This window comes from Diabrotica virgifera, chromosome 10 (genome assembly GCF_917563875.1).
Source record: "Diabrotica virgifera virgifera chromosome 10, PGI_DIABVI_V3a".
Lineage (NCBI taxonomy): Eukaryota > Metazoa > Arthropoda > Insecta > Coleoptera > Chrysomelidae > Diabrotica > Diabrotica virgifera.
The window spans coordinates 11,159,041-11,178,328 of NC_065452.1; the positions used below are offsets into that span (position 1 = coordinate 11,159,041).

Genomic DNA, 19,288 nt, shown 5'->3' on the forward strand with positions numbered 1-19,288 from the left:
ATTTCTTTGAACCGTGTCATTTTACCGACAATTCGCGAGAAAAAGATCGACGTTCCACAGAATAATAAAAATAGGGTATAAAGGCCATAAATTGGAGATCGGTATTAGCTTGGATCATAAATATCAAATTTTGAGAGAAAATTTCGCTATTTCACGTTGCGTTGAATCCCGTCTTCAGTTTTTATCTTTTTCTGTTACATTTTGCTATTTCACGCAGCCTGCCGCGCCACGTTCCGTCGGATTTCATTTTTAGATTGATTCCATTGTAGTAGGTCCGTGACAAAATTACTTGATCTAGACAGTGAAATAACATCTCTAAATCTTTATAGAAGACTCTGAAAGTGTCTCAAAGACGAATTACATAAAAAGTTATCTCTGCTGTTAAATATATTTAAAAGCGTTATTGGATCCGCGAGTTTATATTGAATATACACCAGACGCTTATTTAAAGCTCCCCTATCGTTTAGAGATCACACAAGACTTAAATTACCTCCTTTGAAAGCTGCTAACACACGCTGTGAACCTATATTTCTCGTTAGTTTTATTATAAGGCTCTATTCTTTTTGTAAGCAATGCTTTTCAATGCCTTTACAAAATAAAATACAGCTTTCTGATAAATTTTGAAAAGCACAAGTTTTGGGATTGAGTCCCGAGGCACAATTTAGTCGTACAATCTCTTACGTGGCGAGAAAGTTTAAAATATAAAAGGGATTTTTTTCAACGCTTTTAACGCTACGTCGAAATGAATGAGGACTTTTATGTTTGTACGACTTCTGCTCTCGTTTTTGAACCACCTTTTTAAATCAAAACATTTTTTGACCTAGTTAGGTACTCTGAAAAATTTAATATCACGGCGAATTGTACAATGATTTAGCATAATTGCTCGTGGAAATGGAATATTGAATGCGTTGGAAGCAGACGATTTGTTCCAAATTAAAAATGCGACAAATAATCCGGTCAACTTAGACACCAAAATGCTTGTCAAATAACAAAAATTGCCGGAGAGCCAAATTTTGGTGGAGAGCTAGGGTATACCATAACAAATAAAGTTTAAAAAGTCCCCATCGATCCCATGTGTGCGTCAAAAGTTATTCGGGGTCAAAGGTCAAAATTTGAGATTTTTTGGATTTTTTTCGAAACGGTAAGTTTTATCAAAAAAAAACCTTAAACCAAAGTTGTAGATCTTAAAATTCTCTACAAAAATAGTCCTTACTATTTTTTTCCTAAGAGTTGCCATTCCTGAGATATCGCGATTCAAAGAGTCACATTATACATGATATGCACACGTTTCCACACCACCTGTGAGGTAGTGTACTCGGCGCGTTTTTTTTACCGTGGTTTCCCCTGTAGGCCTACTCCACTAACTGTTTTGACAATTTTAGGATAATTTAAGGAAACAATACCGGTCAAGTTCTAGATATTACCTTATTATTGATATTGATTATTGATATATTGCTATTGATTATTAGATTAACTGTTGTTTTGATATCTTTCGATATTTTAATCAGATTCATATTCTTGAAAGTCTACTTCAACAGTCAAGTCTTCTTCGATTTCATCTTCTTCCTCTTCCTCTTGCTAGATGTTCAAAAATTGTTCAAATGTGACTGAGTCATTGGTCTCTTTTTGGAGCTCCATAAACCGCAAGAAGAAAGCGAATTCCTTCCGTAATTATTATTTGCGGTGTAGAATCAAGTTCTGTAAAAACTTTACAGCAGTCAGTCAAATCTTTTTTTTCGAATAATTTAAGTACTGACGTTTTGTCCCTTCTGTACATTGCGGACGTAGTGTCGCAGCCGGTTATCGCATGTAAAAATAAAATGTACTTTTGGCATTTGGGATAAGCCGATAAACTATTCGAAGAATATATCTCTGTTCGCTGTTGAGCCCTTCCAGGTTTCAGAAAATAAATATCTTTATCTACTGGAGTCCTTGCAGTAATCAGTACCAACAAATCAACACCTTCACCAACTACAATTGTTGTGTTTGTTGCCTTAAATTTTTCAATTGCTGTCTCAATTATAAGGACATCTGCGCCATTTTTAGCTTGTTTCACTTTAATATTCGCAACTGTTAATTTGTCAGTTAACATTTCAGCTTGCTATGGAACTCTATGGACCTCATTGCCTTCCTTATGTGTGAACAGAGAACAAAAAAAGTTGTGACTGGCTAAATGACACCCAAGTCTATGCCATAAAAAAAACATTTCAGCTTTCTTCTTGCGGTTTATGGAGCTCCAAAAAAAATTATTTGTTTTGATAAATACCGATACTTAACTTTTGTAAAAAATACACGAAACAAGAAACAAGTACAACTATCATGTCTTCCTCCAACATCAGCATCTGCTTTTTAACATTTGTATCGAGTATATTATCAAGTTCAAACATGGCTAGGCAATGAACTGAATCCAGAAGACTGGGGTTGGAAATTAATAGATAATACTCTGGAACTGATTAAAACCTTACTCCCACCTGCTCCAGAAAAACTTCTTAACACTATTTTTTGCAATTGCAAAAAAGGTTGTAGTCCAAATGTGGATGTAAAAAAGTCGGGTTGCTGTGTTCTCTAGTGTGTACCAACTGCCAAGGTCAGTCTTGCTCAAATGTCCAGTTTAGTACAACAGAGGAAGACTCCTGTGATTTTAATGAAGAGACCAATGACTCGGTCACATTTGAACAATTTTTGAACATCTAGCAAGAGGAAGAGGAAGAAGATGAAATCGAAGAAGATTTGACTGTTGAAGTAGACTTTCAAGAATATGAATCTGATTAAAATATCTAAAGAAATCAAAACAATACTTAACCTAATAATCAATAGCAATATCAATAATCAATATCAATAATAAGGTAATATCTAGAACTTGACCGGTATTGTTTCCTTAAATTATCCTAAAATTGTCAAAACAGTTAGTGGAGTAGGCCTACAGGGGAAACCACGGTAAAAAAAACGCGCCGAGTACACTACCTCACAGGTGTGGTGTGGAAACGTGTGCATATCATGTATAATGTGACTCTTTGAATCGCGATATCTCAGGAATGGCAACTCTTAGGAAAAAAATAGTAAGGACTATTTTTGTAGAGAATTTTAAGATCTACAACTTTGGTTTAAGGTTATTTTTTGATAAAACTTACCGTTTTCGAAAAAAAAACCAAAAAATCTCAATTTTTGACCTTTGACCCCGAATAACTTTTGACGCACACATGGGATCGATGGGGACTTTTTAAACTTTATTTGTTATGGTATACCCTAGCTCTCCACCAAAATTTGGCTCTCCGGCAATTTTTGTTATTTGAAATGTCTATATAGACCGGGTTAAAAACTCAGATTTGAAAATATTATAAGTCGTTTTTTAAATTATGTTAACTCCATTTTATAACAATGAACAAACATATACCTTTCAAAAACAACTTTTTATCGCATCAGGCAGGTTTGGAGGCTAATTCAGTCACATCATTTAATTAATTATGACAGTAACACTAACAAACAGTATCAATCATTGAATGCTAGAGTGTGCACGATATTTTTCGTTAGTCCATCTTTAGTAAACACGAACAAATTGGATGGTTTGCCCACTCGAGAGCATGCCACGTATAACTAAATGTGTGAAAAGCATGCTGTCCATAAATCTATGCTATAAACGGACATTGTTTGGCCTTGGGACTTATTGATGGTCAATGAGTTGCTATTATTATTAGATAGAAAAGTGAAAATTTAGGGCTGCATATATTTTTTGTAGGGTTGTACAAGGCTCTATTCTTTTTGTATGTCTTTACAAAATAAAATTTAGTAAAGCACGAGTTTTGGGACTGAGTCCCGAGGCACAATTTAGTCGCACAATCTCTTACGTGGCGAGAATTAAAGTATAAAAGGGATTTTTTTAGCGCTTTTAAAACTACGCGAAATGAATGAGGACTTTTATGTTTGTACGACTTCTGCTTGGGGTTGTTTTAGGAAATTTGCAACCTGGCCAATCTGTTGGAACAAGGAAAATCGCAAAAGAAACTAGGATTTCCTGCACATCAGTTCGAAGAACAATAAAGAAGATTGTCATCTTAAAGTATTTAAAAAAGTTTACTGTCAAAGACTTACTGCCAATGTAACAGAAAAACGACTGGACAGATGTAATTTGCGACTCTCCGCAAAGATTCCGCTCTCGTGAAGAATTAGAAAAATATGACTTTCAGATGAAAAAATGTTTTATTTACGGTCTCCTAAAAATACCCAAAATAATAGGGTGTATTCTGACGTACATACAATTTAAGAGAGAAATTCCTCGAGAGCATCTTTTAATTGACAAAAGTCATTTCTCAAAAGGTGTAATGGTCTCTGTTGCAGTATTCATGTTGGGAAAATATCGTCTGATTATTGTTGATGCCGGAGTAAGAAAAAATCTTGCAGCACCTATTACCAGAAATTGAAGAAGTATGTTATGATTATACTTTCCAGCAGGATGGTGCTGCTTCGCATATTTCCCACAATACAAGGATATTCTTGATTGAAAATTGCCCAGCCAGAGATGTGGCCACCTAACAGCCCAGAATTAAATCCGGTTGACTATTTAATTTGGGAAATTTTCGAACAAAATTTGTATGACGGGCAACAATTTGAAACCATCGAACAGCTCTAAGAAGGAATGCTTGGAACAATTTTGGACAGGGTGTAATAAATGGTGCTATCAATTTATGACGCAGACGACTTCAAGAAATGGTAAACAATAATGATGGCCACGTTCATAATATTTTAGTATAAGTTTTAAAATTATTAAACTGTTTTTATAAATGTGTTATTTGTTAAAATGTTATATCTTCCTAATTTAATAAAAAAAATGATATTTTGCGAATCCGCTAATTTTGAAAAATTTTCGCTTCACTGAAGTGTTCTGGATAGTTAACCTACTAAAAGCGCATATCCATTCAATTTTAGCTAAGACAGTTTTCATTTGCAACGAGCTCAAATGCACCGTTACATAAATGTTTTATGAGTCCGACCCTGTACGTTGTTTTTACTTCAAAATTTGCAGTCATGTTGAGGACATGTTAGGTTATTAGTCCTGCAAAAAGAAATTAAATCGCTCAAAAAACAAAAACGTTATTTTCAACTAAAAAACGTACTCCTTTATTTCGGCCCACAGTGTATTGTCTGTTTCAGAAATAATGAATTTATTCAATACTTTTGCGACATATTGTATAAAAGTGAAAAATATGAATGTTCAATATCGCTTCATTATTAAATTTCATGATTTATGTATTCTAATCCTGAAAACAATTTTTCTGATCTTATTGTTGAAGTATAATATCGTACGAATACCTGCGTCGGGAACACGAAGAAATAGTGGCGGTCTTGTGCCATATTCACAAAAATATCGTAGCCCGAAAAAAATCTATGGCTGCCAAAAGGATATGCGTACGTTAAGCATGAAGGTAAGAGGAGATAAATCGACCTGTGCCTTTTTAATATTACCATAAAAATGGCCGTTTTTTATTCTCTCTTTGACACTGAGGATTTAAAATAGTACTTACATTGCGAGGAATTAATTTTTGAAATAAAACACATCAAACTAGGACTTTTAACTGTCATAGTTATACACAGATACGATTGATCTGTTTCCAGAGACATGTTACCAATAGACCAGGCTAGTTATATGCCACTCAATGCGTCGGGGTGTAACGTCAATATCAAGTACGGTGGTCTAGATATCTTTGTCTGTCGTGCCAGTGTGAGCGTATCTACCAAGAGGTGGGAGTAATGGAACGACACAGACACACAGGCAGCGGTCATCGTATGCTAGAGAGAGAAAGCTAAGCGCTGGTAGAGAGAGACATAGATAGATAGACCACCGACCTGAACTGCTCAGCGTTACGCGATTTTTCGGAACTGGCCAATCTACTTGTTATTATATCTACATATGTTTGTTTCACTCGCCGAGACGTCACTCCAAACGCCATGACATCCTGAGCGTTTCAAAATCTTCTTCTTCTTATACTTGTTGTTGATCTGTCGATCTGTTAATTCCGACGTTGAAGTATTTCTTGAGAAGTAGACTGCCAGCTATCTCTCCATCTTTTTGGCGGTCTCCTCGGTGGACGCTTGCCAGCTGGTTTTCCTTCTAGTGCAATTATTGGTAGTGTGTGCTCCTCCATTCTTTTTACATTGCTGAACCATTCTCTTCGTCTTTGCCCACCCCATCTTTCTACATCTTGCACGACACATTGCCCCCTGCTGATGTTGTTTCGTATTCTATCCCTTCTTGTCTTTCCTGCAATTATTGCTCTTAGTGTCTTTATTTTGGCTGTTCGTAGCGTGCTTTTGGTTTTATTGTTTCAAATACATAACATAATTGCACGATTTAAACACAAAAGTATGTTTCGTGGATACAATAGATACTAAATTGAAGTACATATTAATCAGATTTCCTTAGATTTTGCCAACTAGCCTAGTATATTCTTCTTCTTCTTTTGGCATCATAACCCTGGTTGGTCTTTGCCTGTTTGGCTATGTCCTTCCATTCAGATCTCTCTTGTGCCTTTGTTCTCCATTGTTTTATGTTCATGGTTTTCAGGCCGTCTTCCACGTCATCCAAGCATCTTGTTCTGGACCTTGAGAGTGGACATGTCACAGCCATGAGAGTATTTGACTTTTCAGAAATCTTACAATATCCTAACTAAAGCTCGGATTTATAGGCAACAAAAATTGAAGAAAAAGGCGCCTATATAGGCAAAGATTTTTATTAAAAAATGCAGGAATATTAACATTTAGGCAAAATATAGGCAATAAAGGAATATAACTTATTATTTATAACCACTTAAAATTTTATCATTAATAGAAACAACTAAATGTTTTTCAATATTTTCGGTCTTAAAACTATGTCTTCGATCACTTAAAATTAATTTGTACATTGAAAACGAACGTTCGACATCGACAGATGTAATTGGAGCATATTTCAGAGCGGATAATAAATCTGGCATAATTTGTAATTCCTCGGAAAATGTCCCATTCAAAACTTTAGCAACATTAGATAAAACGAAAAACCTTCATTCTTGTCGAAAACATATTTCATTTTTTTTTAAATTAATTGACCGTTACTTCCAGGTGCCGATTTAATTTTCGTCTTTAAATTATCTATTAATTTTACTGACTCACATAAATTTATCTCTTGTTTTTCTAATAAGGTAATTGTGGTAACTATTAATTTATAATTGTCATTGATATAAGCGAGTTCCTGTTTCAATTTGGGATTTTTTAATATTTTTTTTGCTTCTCGAATGGCTTCGGAAATATCATCATCAAATTCTGACATAACTAATTCTATTTCATTGCAGTGTTCAAAGTAAAAAAAACTGCTTCGAGCCAGGTTCCCCACCTTGTAATTACTGGTTTAGGTGGCAAAGGGACACCGGGAAGTCTTTTTTTATATATTTGCACCCTCAACGAAGCCTTTACAAAAACTTTTTTCATAAAATTTATAAAATTATTTACCAACGGAAACAGATTTCTTATTTCTTCAGCAATTCTATTTACCCCGTGGGCTACACAAGTGCAATGAATTAAATTAGGATAAAAGATCTTTAAATTAACAGCAGCTTTTAACATATATGCCGCAGCATCTGAAAGCATTAAAACTATTTTATTCACTGGTATAGGGTTGGGTAAAAAGAGGTTTGTTAAACTATCTTGTATAAATCGACTTATTGTTAAATTGTTTGTTTTTTCCAATTCTTTAACGGCAACTAAATAAGGTTTTCTCGCAAAGTTTTCGTTGAAAATTCAAATCATTAAATTAGCTATATACCTGCCGCATACATCTGTCGTTTCATCCACGATAATATACAAAAAATTGCCCTCTAACTCCTGCTTAATTTTTGAAATACATTCCACATAACATTTTTCCACAGTATGTTTTCTTAATGTACTCTCGTCCGGTAAGGATTTATTAAGATATTTTTCGAAAAAGCATTTAAAACTAGGGTTATTAACTTTATATAGAGGAATGTTGGATGCAATCATCATCTGTCATAAATCAAATTTAAATGCGTCTTCCTCCTTTTTTTTTTGAACTGCTTAAACTATCCCGCAGAGATATTTGGGCTAACTTAGAGGAATTTAATTTTTCCAAATTACGTTTATGAAGTGGGGTTCCACAATGCTGGTCAATAAAGTACTTTTTTCTACTTGAAATCTGAGAATTAAAAAAAAATAATTGGAATTCTAAAACCGCTTTAGAATTTAGTTATGTTGTGGGACGAGAAAAAAAGAGAAAAAATAAAACTTACCGATTTGCCGCATGGTTTACAAAATGCTCCATCTCCTTCTAGAGAAAGTTCCGAATAAGGTGCGATCCATAGCCTTAATTTAGATGTCATATTTTCACACAAATGTCTGAAACGTTTTAAAACGTGTTCTTTGCTTTTCGGTATACGCAACAAAACTAAACTAGGATATAGCAATTTGTGACTAAACTCTGATACAGTAACCGACTGTACAACTGATAATAAACTAATAAAGCTTAGGGATTTCCAAATAGTTAACCCTCAAGTCTCGATCAGGTACATTTTCCTAGAAATCTGTTATATAAACAAACCATTGATGTTTTATTATTGACCCAAAATTTTATTATAGATTGGTTTAGTAATAGAATAATATCATGGGTAGTACCATGAAATTTTAAAAAAGGCACAAATAGGCGGAATTTACGAAAAAAGGCAAAAAGTGCAAAAAACAATTATAATAGGCAAAATAGACAAAAAAAAGGCATTTTGCCTATAATCCGAGCTTTAATCATAACCTTTATTCAATTCATTAACCTCGTCGTTTCTTCTGATTTTCCACTTGCCGTCTTCCTCTTGCACCGGGCCATATGCTTTCTCGTAATCAACCAGACATGCGTATACGTCACAATTGACGTCTCTGCATCTCTGGAATAAGCCTTGTATTGATACAAAGCCTCTCTCGTACCAACAGAATTTATGAACTCGAACTGGTTGGGCGAATTGAAAAGATAAGGACCGAATATTTATTTAGCATCAACTATTTTTATAAGAAAAATAGTAAAACAAAATAGATGGCTAAAAAATAGATAAAATCACTAGAAATTGGAATAAAGTAATTATTTAAATATAAATTAATAAATTAATAAACATCTAGGATGCGGGAAACGCATACAGTCTGTACTATATACAGGGTGAGACAGATAAAGGGCCTATCAGAAATATCTCGAGAAATAAAGGTAAGAGAATCATGAAAATTGGAATACAGGGGTTTTGAGATGTGAACTATTTAATGAAAATATTTTGGTCTCTTTGCTACTTCTATGGGACACCCTGTATATTTTTACATTTTTAAATTGTGCTCGATGTGTTCTTTCATAAAATATGATGTTTTGTAATATTATACAGGGTAGTTTAAAAGATAATTACGGTTTTTTATCAATTTTGTAGCAAACTTCACACCCTGTAGAATTGTACTGATTGGATATGAAAAATTGCATTTATGATCAAGTTATTTTTAGTATAGTCTATTATTATTAAAAATGAATAATATAGCGAAATGTTTAATTTTAGTATACAGGGTTGGTCGAAACTCGGAATGAGTATTTTCTGAGTTTTCTTAAATAGAACACCCTGTATTTTTGTATTGTAATGAAATGATATTTTATAGTACTTTCTTATTTCTTAAGCATTCCCTATACCTAACTGCTTTAATTTGTAAAGTATTCGTAGTTCTTTAAGCCAAACATTAATGGCAACAAAAATTACGTGAAATTTTATTAGGTTTGCCGTGAAAATATTCAATCGTAAATAATTTTTCGAAAATAAACACATATTAATCTCGACTGACCCTTAATTTATTAATACCGGTTGATATATCAAAATGCCTACGTAGTTAAGATTGTTGGTGTGTTTAATATTAATAAAAACATACAATATTCTATCTAGTTGGCTATGACTTTGACATTAAATATGCTTAAACATTTGCTTTGCTTAAACATTCTACTATTTTTGAATTTCCAGTTGCTTTGCAACTATTACTAATATGATGTTTTTTGTTCTAGGAGAGTATAACAAATAAAAATGTGCTACTTGCAATAGTTTATCATCTGCAATTCCATGATAAATGACAACCAAAAAGAGAAACTTTTCAAAATTTACTAGAGCGGTTTCAACGAACTGGACATTTAGATTACGAGAAATCTGATCGAACAAAAACTATTGTAAATGATTAAAATTAATTAAATGTTGGTGTCACTGAGAATCTGCATATTAGTATGAACGTTCTCGTAATCTAAGTGTCTAGTACGTCGAAAATATTCTAGTAAACTTTGAATAGTTTCTCTTCTTGGTTGTCGTCTATCAGGGAGTTGCAGATGATAAATTCTTATTGCTAGTAGTACATTTTTGTTATACTCTCCTAGAACAAAAACTTTACTAATCAGTTCCCCATTACAAAAATTTATATTAGTAATGGTAACAAAGCAACTGGAGCTATAAAAATAATATACATAATGTCTATTATTTAATCAAGTTTAGTGTCAAAGCCATAGCCAACTAGGTAGAATATGGTTTGTTTTTATTAATATTTTATGCACCAACAATATTAACAACGTAGGCATTTTGGTATCACATCCAATATTAATAAATTAAGTATCATTCTAGATTTATTTTCAAAAAATGATTTATGATTGAATATTTTCACGGCAATCCTAATAAAATTTCACGTAATTTTTGTTGCCATTAATGTCTGGCTTAAAGAACTACGAATAACTTACAAATTAAAGCAGTTATGTATAGGGAATGCTTAAGAAATAAAAAAGTACTATAAAATATCATTTCACTACTATACTAAAATACAGGATGTTCCATTTAAGAAAACTCAGAAAATGATCATTCCGAGTTTCGACCAACCCTGTATACTAAAATTAAACAATTCGTTATATTAATATTTTTTAATAATAATAGACTATATTAAAAATCACTTGAACATAAATGGAGTTTTTGGTATCAAATCAGTACAATTCTAGAGGGTGTGAAGTTTGCTACAAAATTTATAAAAAACCGTAATTATCTTTTAAACCACCCTGTACATATAATATTACAAAGCCTTATATTTTAAGAAAGAAGACATCGAGCAAAATTCAAAAATGTAAAAATATACAAGGTGTCCCATTTAAAAAAAAAACGAAGTTACAATCAACTTCCGGTATAACCAGAAGTAGCAAAGAGACCAAAATATTTTCATTAAATAGTTCATACCTCAAAACCCCTGTATTCCAATTTTTATGATTCTCTTACCTTTAGTTCTCGAGATATTTCTAATAGGCCCTTTATCTGCCTCACCCTATATATTAATAAACATGACGTTTATAACGTTACAATGTTTAGTAGTTACATCTAAATTGTCTGCTTAGGCCATAATGTGAGAAGGCTGATTAAAAAGCGTTCCCAGTTGTCTAAATTGTTATCCCTTGTCGCTTTGTCCAGGACTGTGTACAAAGGACACACGCCAACGCATGTCCATGTCGTAGTTCGATATATATATTTTACAAACGTTTGAGCTGTGTTTGTATGTTGAGCCCTCGTTAGTCCTAATTAATTTGTTGAAGGTGTTACATTCGAAAATGCCTTTATCAAATTTCCTTTTTGGGACTCTATTATAATAGTTATTTATGTACCAAGTCAGTAAAGTTACTCTTAATCGAACGAGTCTGATATTATGATTAGAGCGAGCCTAGTGAGTGAGGCGAATAACAGATGAGTTCGATAAAGAGTCTTTACTGACGTGGTGCATACAAGATTTTATCGCCAGCAATTTGATATTGGTTTTAATACTTACTTACAATTTACAATTTAAGAATTTTTTAAAATTTTAGACGTAATAAAAATTTCATGACAGTGATGACAGGTGAATTCTGCATGATGGCCGCTTTATCGTTATATCTTTTTTATAGTTATCAATATTGAATAATTCTAAATCGGTAAAGTGTTGATTTATCTTATATGAATATAATTACAAAATACTACAGAAGTTCACTTTTCGACATCAATTTAATTAACAATGTCGTAAATTTTGTACAATATTTTTAATAATTAAAGTAAATAAATTGTAAGTTAACTCAAATAAATAATCGATTACTGCCATCGACCACTTGCATTCAATCTAGATTAATCGCGGCAGGTAAAGTAAAATTCTTCTTTCAGTACAATAAAGTGTTACTTTACTGCCGCAAATGAGGGCAAATAAGTACAATAATGAATGACTTTAGTGACGGTTGGCGATAATGGTTATTTATGTAACAAGTCAGTAAAGTGATTCTTTATCGAACGAGTTTGATATTACGAGCAGAGAGAGCGAAGCGAGTAACAGACGAGTTCGATAAAGATTATTTACTGACGTGGTGCATACAAAATTTTATCGCCAATCATAACAAACATTAACACTTACTTAACACTTACTTAATTCCATCCTTCTAATGAAAAAAGAGGTTGTGTACTTCGCACATAACACATAAGTTATACTTCCATTATTATTATTTCAACGAAATAAATATATTTTAAGCAGTTTAATATTGTATTTTTATTTAAATATTAAACTAATTTTAATACCTAAAATAATACCAAAAATTAGAAATAACGTAATAGTTACGTCATTTTTTATAAACTGTAGCCTCACCGCAGTTACTTTTCCCTTTATGAATGGTAGAAAATCTAAATAAATATATTTGTTAACAAATTATCAGTAAATTTCTTTCACCGTCTTATTGTACATTAGAAGTTGTTTAATTCATGAAGTTTTTACATCCTTTCTTAAATCAAAAACAGCACTTCCTCAAAGCCAATAATTTTGTGTAAACATTGGTATATTTAGAGGAGATCTGGTTGTCTTTGTCACTTCCATTGTACACTTGGCTTTGTAACTTTTATTTACTCCATCCTATTCGCCCGACCTGCCTTCTTGTGAGTTTTGTTATTTCGTAAGCTAAAACTGGACCTTTATAGGATTATTAATTACACGGTGTGCGAGCGGGAGAAAAACAACTTAAACTAATCTGCTATGCAGACGATGCAATACTAATCTCTCAAAGTAAAGATGATTTATAACGTATGCTGCACCAATTTAATATAACCGCCAGAAAATTTAACATGTTAATTTCCCCAAAAAAGGCAAAATGCAGGGTTATAACAGCAAATCCAATAAGATGTAAATTGGAGCTGGAGGGTCAGATAATAGAACAAGTTATGGAGTTTAAATATCTAGGCATAACACTATCTAGCTACGGAAGACTCAAAACAGAAGTGGAAGACCAAGTGGATAGAGCAAACAGAGTCGCAGGTTGCCTGAATAACACAGTATGGAGAAATAAAAATATCGGAAAAGAAATGAAAGGCAGAATTTACAAAACAGTCATCAGACTAATAATGACATACGTGGCAGAAACACGACCCGACAGAGAGAGGACAAGAAGATTGCTTGAAACAGCGGAGATGAAAACTCTTCGAAAAATTGATGGTAAGACTCTATGGGACAGAGCTAGGTGTACAGATGTACGACGGAGATGCAAATTGGACAACACTAATAACTGGGTAAGAAACAGAAGAATAGAATGGAATGACCACATAAGCCGAATGACAACAAATAGAGTAGTAAGGACAGCAAGAGACGGTTCCCCAATAGGAAGACTATCAGTTGGAAGACCACGAAAACGATGGAACGACAACTTACTAGAGGCACATTGAAAAAACAGACATCACATATATACAAAAAGAAGAAGGTGTGCGAGCAGTGAATCGAGGATTCTCGAGAAATCCAGCACTGCTTTAAAAACTGGAAAATTCCTGGAGCATTGTAAGGATAAAGAGACATGCTTTTAATGTAATTGGGGATCAATAAAATATTTTGTAGCATCACTCCGGTTATTTAATTGCTACATCTCGTATCCTATTGATTTTACCGTCCATTGGCAAACGTATCAGCAGCAGCTTATCAGATAAGAAATATCTTGGCATAGTAATATTGCACAATAGATTTTACTTGTACGGATTAATAAATACAAAATCGGTAATGGTTCGTGAATTTGAACTCAATTTCTAAAACAATCCGGATGTGCGCATTATGCAACCGATCTACTGGAGGTTGAGAATTTCAAGCGATAGTTATTTTTATTTTTGTAACGCGGAGAATTAAGAAAGTTAATAATATAACAGTATTACAGCTATTACATAAAAGGTATAATTAATTTGCTGGATCTGTGACCGTGTAAATGAAAACTTTATTAATTATAGCTTTCAGTTGAGTCGTCTGCGGAGATAGGTCAAGGCTAGTATTTGAACTATTGCTTGATCGACAATTAGGTTTAATCAACAAACTATACTCAGCGACAGAAGAACCAGTCACAGGAAATAGATAAAAAGTAACGAAAATGGATAAAAGGTCAATCTAGAAAACCCTGAAGTTGACCAAACCGTCTTAAAATAAGGGATGAGAGACGAGAAATGGAAAGACGGATATCCATGGAACAACTGGAGCGAATGTTCTTTACCATTATTAACATTGATGTCAACTTTCGTTCCTTGCGTATTTTCAAATATTTTCTACTTATTCACATATTAGGTAATCAGTGACACTCTAGAAGTGTTACATCCAGAAGGAATAGATTCTTGAACTTAATTTTTTGGCAACATGGTACATTTACATCAAGAATGAAACGATAACATTGACAAGACTTTTTATTAACATGTACTTAATAAATTTTTTTTAATAACATCCAATGTTTATTGCAATCTGTCTCATCACAAACAATAAGAAATATGCATAATTATTGTAAAATAACATAGAGGGAAGCTGCCTAGTGGCGAGCACCCTGTAAGACATATAAAATTATAATTTTAAAACACTACATAACAGTGGAACATAGTAGATAAAATTTAGTATAGTAGACAGCACAGGCAATAAATATAATTATTAGAAGTTTAAAAACAAGAATAGAAATTGGAGACCGGACCTGGTTCCGAAACACATTTTATATGAGTATTTTCACCAAAGTAAATTAACTAAAGTGATATACCTGTTCAATAGACTTAGTGTTATAAGAAGACCTAAAAACGTGAGTAGAAGAACATTAATTATATTGAAATAATATTTTTATTTTGGAAATCTAACCAAATAAAATCTTCATATCAACACAACACCGGACTGGTTTTTTATTAACAACAATTAAAACCAGGGCCCTACTTGAATATGATAATAATTAAAATAAATAGTTCAAGTAAAATTAAATGATGAATAATAATTTATCAACAATGGAAACTCCTACCACTTCTCAAAACAATCCAATTTACTCTACTATTGCATCTCAACAAGCTAGTCCAAAAACTCCACTAAAAGAAGAAGCCATCATCTTCAGTTCAATCAATGGCGCAAAATTGCAAGATTATCTATTGCAACTAGGATCACTCGTTCAACCAAAAAGTATTATTTATTCGTCAAGAATCTCTAATAACCGAGTATGCATTTATCTTTCAAGTAAAGCTGTAGTTGATGACTTTCTAAATAAAACAGGATCCATAAAAATAAATAATAAAGTACTTCTAGCACATAGATTAGTTACTCCATCAGAACGTCTTCTCTTATCTAATGTTCATCCAACAATACCACAGGAAATGTTGAGCAATCTTCTCCAGAACCTAGGCTTGAAATTGATGTCACCAATAACATGTTTGAGAATTGGAGCTACAAATCCTGTATATAGCCACATACTTAGTTTTAGGCGTCAAGTATACATAGAACCCCTAAATAATATAGCCATACCTGATTTTATCATGGTTAATCATGATAATGTTAGCTACAAAATATTTTTGTCCAGCGACCAATCGCTTTGCTTCAAATGCAAACAAAATGGCCATCTTGCCTCACAATGTTCATCAGAAACCTCTCCCCTAACCAATTCTGATATGTCAAATACTACTCCAACTTCTAATCCACCTCAAAGTATTACTTCACAGGCTACCAAAACAGATCACCAAATACCTATCTTCCAATCAATTCGATGGAGGTGTCAAATATGAACCTTCCAACAACAGAAACATCAACCAAAAGGCATTTATCAGAAACCCCATCTCCAACAGAAGAGCTAGCATCCAATGTATTTAACACAGAAGGTAATAAAAATAATCCTACATCCAAAAAAAATAAGAGCCGACACCAATTCTGAACTCGAAAAAATCATAATAACATCCATTCAAGACTCACCCCAAGAACAGCAGATACAAGTAGACCAGAAATCTCAAAATCAAATTCACACAGCAGCTAAAGTAACAATAGAAACCGAAGAAGCTGCTAAAAGATTTATCAACAAACATTCAAAATCATATGTCTTAAATTACGATGAATTTCGGGATTTACTAAATGAGACATACAGAGCTAAAGATGTCTTTAATATTGTTAAGGATTATACACCAGATTTAACATCACTCATTAAAATGCTTACAGACACTCATCCTCATTTTACTCACTCAAAATTAAAAAATCGAATCACACGACTACGCAAAAAACTAGAAAAACTATTACAAGTTGAAGCGTCTGAACCCGATAGTGGTTCATCTGCTTCAACTAAATAATAAATAATTTTCAATAGTATATTACAATGGAATTTAAATGGGTATTACACCCATTTAAGCATGTCACAACTTCTTATCTCAGAATATGCACCAGATTTTATTTCGCTACAAGAAACCCACTTAAAAAATAACTCAACACACAACCTGATCCACACCATCAAAGCTTCAGGAGGTAAAAAATAAGGTTGAACCATGGCAACCACCCGAGGTATCCAGATGACAGCAAACAATTATTTCCCGTTTACGACTTGGACATACCCAGTTCTCTCATGAACATTTGTCTAAAAAATGAAGAATCTCCAATTTGTGATGAGTGCGGTTCACCCCTTACAGTGAAGCATGTGCTAGTGGAAAAGTGTAAAAAATTCAATAGACATAGAATTAAATACCATTTAGCAAACAATCTTAAAGACATTTTAGACAATAACAACACTAATAAACTACTTTTGTATCTCAAAGACTGTAATTATTTAAACAAAGTGTAATAAACTGTTAACTATCCCGCTAATAACCTTATTAGGTTGAAGCGGATTGTTGTAAATAAAAAAAAAAAGAATAGAAATCCGAAAAAAGTTTAAAAACTCACGGAAACTAACACTTGATTATTTCACCGCACTATGACACTGCACTCTGTTTCTCCAGATGTACTAGAGGTCCAAAGGGTCAGGTCTTTTTAGTCTTCTTTCATGTGAGATGTTGAGCAGGCCCGTGGCGAGCGGATTTGGATGGCAAGATAGTCTGGTCTTGTACGTAGAGGTAACAGCAGATATTGCTTCGCTAACAGTTGGTAGCTGTAGGTCGTGGTGTAATCTGTGGTTCGTAACATACCAAGGAGCATTGCAGATCTGGCGCAATACTTTTGATTGAAATCGTTGAAGTTTTTGAATGTTGGTGTTACTTGCTGTTCCCCATATTTGTGTTGCATATAGCCATACCGGTTTTAAAATACATTTATAAATCAGAAGTTTGTTCTCCAGGCTGAGATTTGATTTTCAACTCATGTACGAGTACATTTTCCTGTAGATTAAGCTGAGTTGAAGATGTTTTTCCCAAATGTGGGTGCAATATCCAATTAAGTTTACTGTCCAAATGAATTCCGAGGTATTTTACGACTGTATTGATTGGTAGTGGAGTGTTATTTATAGAAACAGGTGGCACGACACCTTTTTTTAGAGTAAATGTTATCTGTGTTGATTTCAAACTGTTGACTTGGACTCGCCACAGTTTAAGCCAGCTCTCTAGTTTAAGCAGATGATTTTGTAATACCTCAGATGCTTCCGTTGCTATAGAATTTGAAGCTATGATAACTGTGTCATCCGCATATGTAGCAATTGTTGTATTATTGGTGGTTGGGAGATCTGATGTGTATATTAAGTAGAGTGTTGGTCCTAATATGCTTCCTTGTGGAACTCCAGAACATATTGGAAACAAGTTGGCAATTTCCCCACCTCTTTTGACTTGAAATAATCTATCTTTCAGATAGGATCTTAATAATAGAGAACTTATGGGATAAGGAAATACGGATTTAATTTTGGGGATAAGACCTACATGCCAAACTTTGTCGAATGCCTGTGAAATATCTAGAAATGCAGATGTACAGTAATTTTTGTGTCCGAGCGAATTTCTGATAGTTTTTACCACTCTATGAATTTGCTCGATGGTACCGTGTTGTTTTCTAAAACCAGACTGATAATAAGGTAAAACATTGCTGCTATCTAAGATAGGCTCTAGTCTTCTTAGGAAAATAAAAAATAACAATAATATGTTTGGAGACCCCCTAGCTGAATACAATCCTGTATACGTCTAGGCATTGACAAAATGAGATGATCGATGTCTGCGTTTGGCACCTCGTTCCAAGCAACTTGAACTTTATGGATTAACTGTGCCAGAGTCTATGGCGGATGGTGCAAAGTGGAAAGTCTCCTTCCCCTAGTATCCCACACATGTTCGACGAACGGGGTGGCTATGGCAAAACATTCACGCCAGCTTCTTGTTGAAAGTCAATGGTTCAACTACTAATGTTGGGACGCGCGTTGTCTTGCCGAATAAGGACGTATCGACGGCCGGCTAGATAAGGAAGTAAAGTGGTTTGTAAGATATCGTCAACATAATGCGCAGCTGTCACACTCCTTCGAATAAACACAAGTGGTGATCGGCTACCATAAGCAATAGCCCCCCAAACTATTACTTCAATTGTTTTGCCTACATGCATCTCAACAGCAAACCGTATATCTCATCGCTCTCCACGGTGGTGTCTTACCATCCTACGACCATTATGCATTCCTAAACAAAATCGCGACTCATCGCCGAATGCTATATTATACCTTTCTGCCACCCAATGCTGCCGTTCTCTGCACCAATTCAAATGTTGATGACAGTGGTCCGCAGTCCAAGGAAGCACTAATCGTGGACAGAATGAAACCCAGTCCAAAGGCTCGAATGCGACGGTATAGCATACACGTAGTAACAGTTTACTTACTACTTCAAACATTGATCAGCGATTTGAGGCATAGTAGCAAAACGGTCTTGCAGAGTCAGTAATCTAAAGTGACTATCATGACGCTCTGTGGTAGGCCTCGGTTGACCAGTTTGTCTTCTTGGTGTTCCTCTACCTTCGTTTGTTCACACACGACACACGTGCATAACCGTCATTGCCGTACATTTAACGCGACGCGACGCAC

The 19,288-nt window shown here is 33.9% G+C and overlaps 1 protein-coding gene across 4 annotated transcripts in view; it reads left to right on the top strand.

The window, feature by feature from the left end:
- The window catches only part of LOC114332050 (kinesin-like protein KIF13A), a 515,517-nt gene that overhangs the window by 241,988 nt on the left and 254,241 nt on the right, over positions 1-19,288 (top strand). The window lies entirely within an intron of this gene.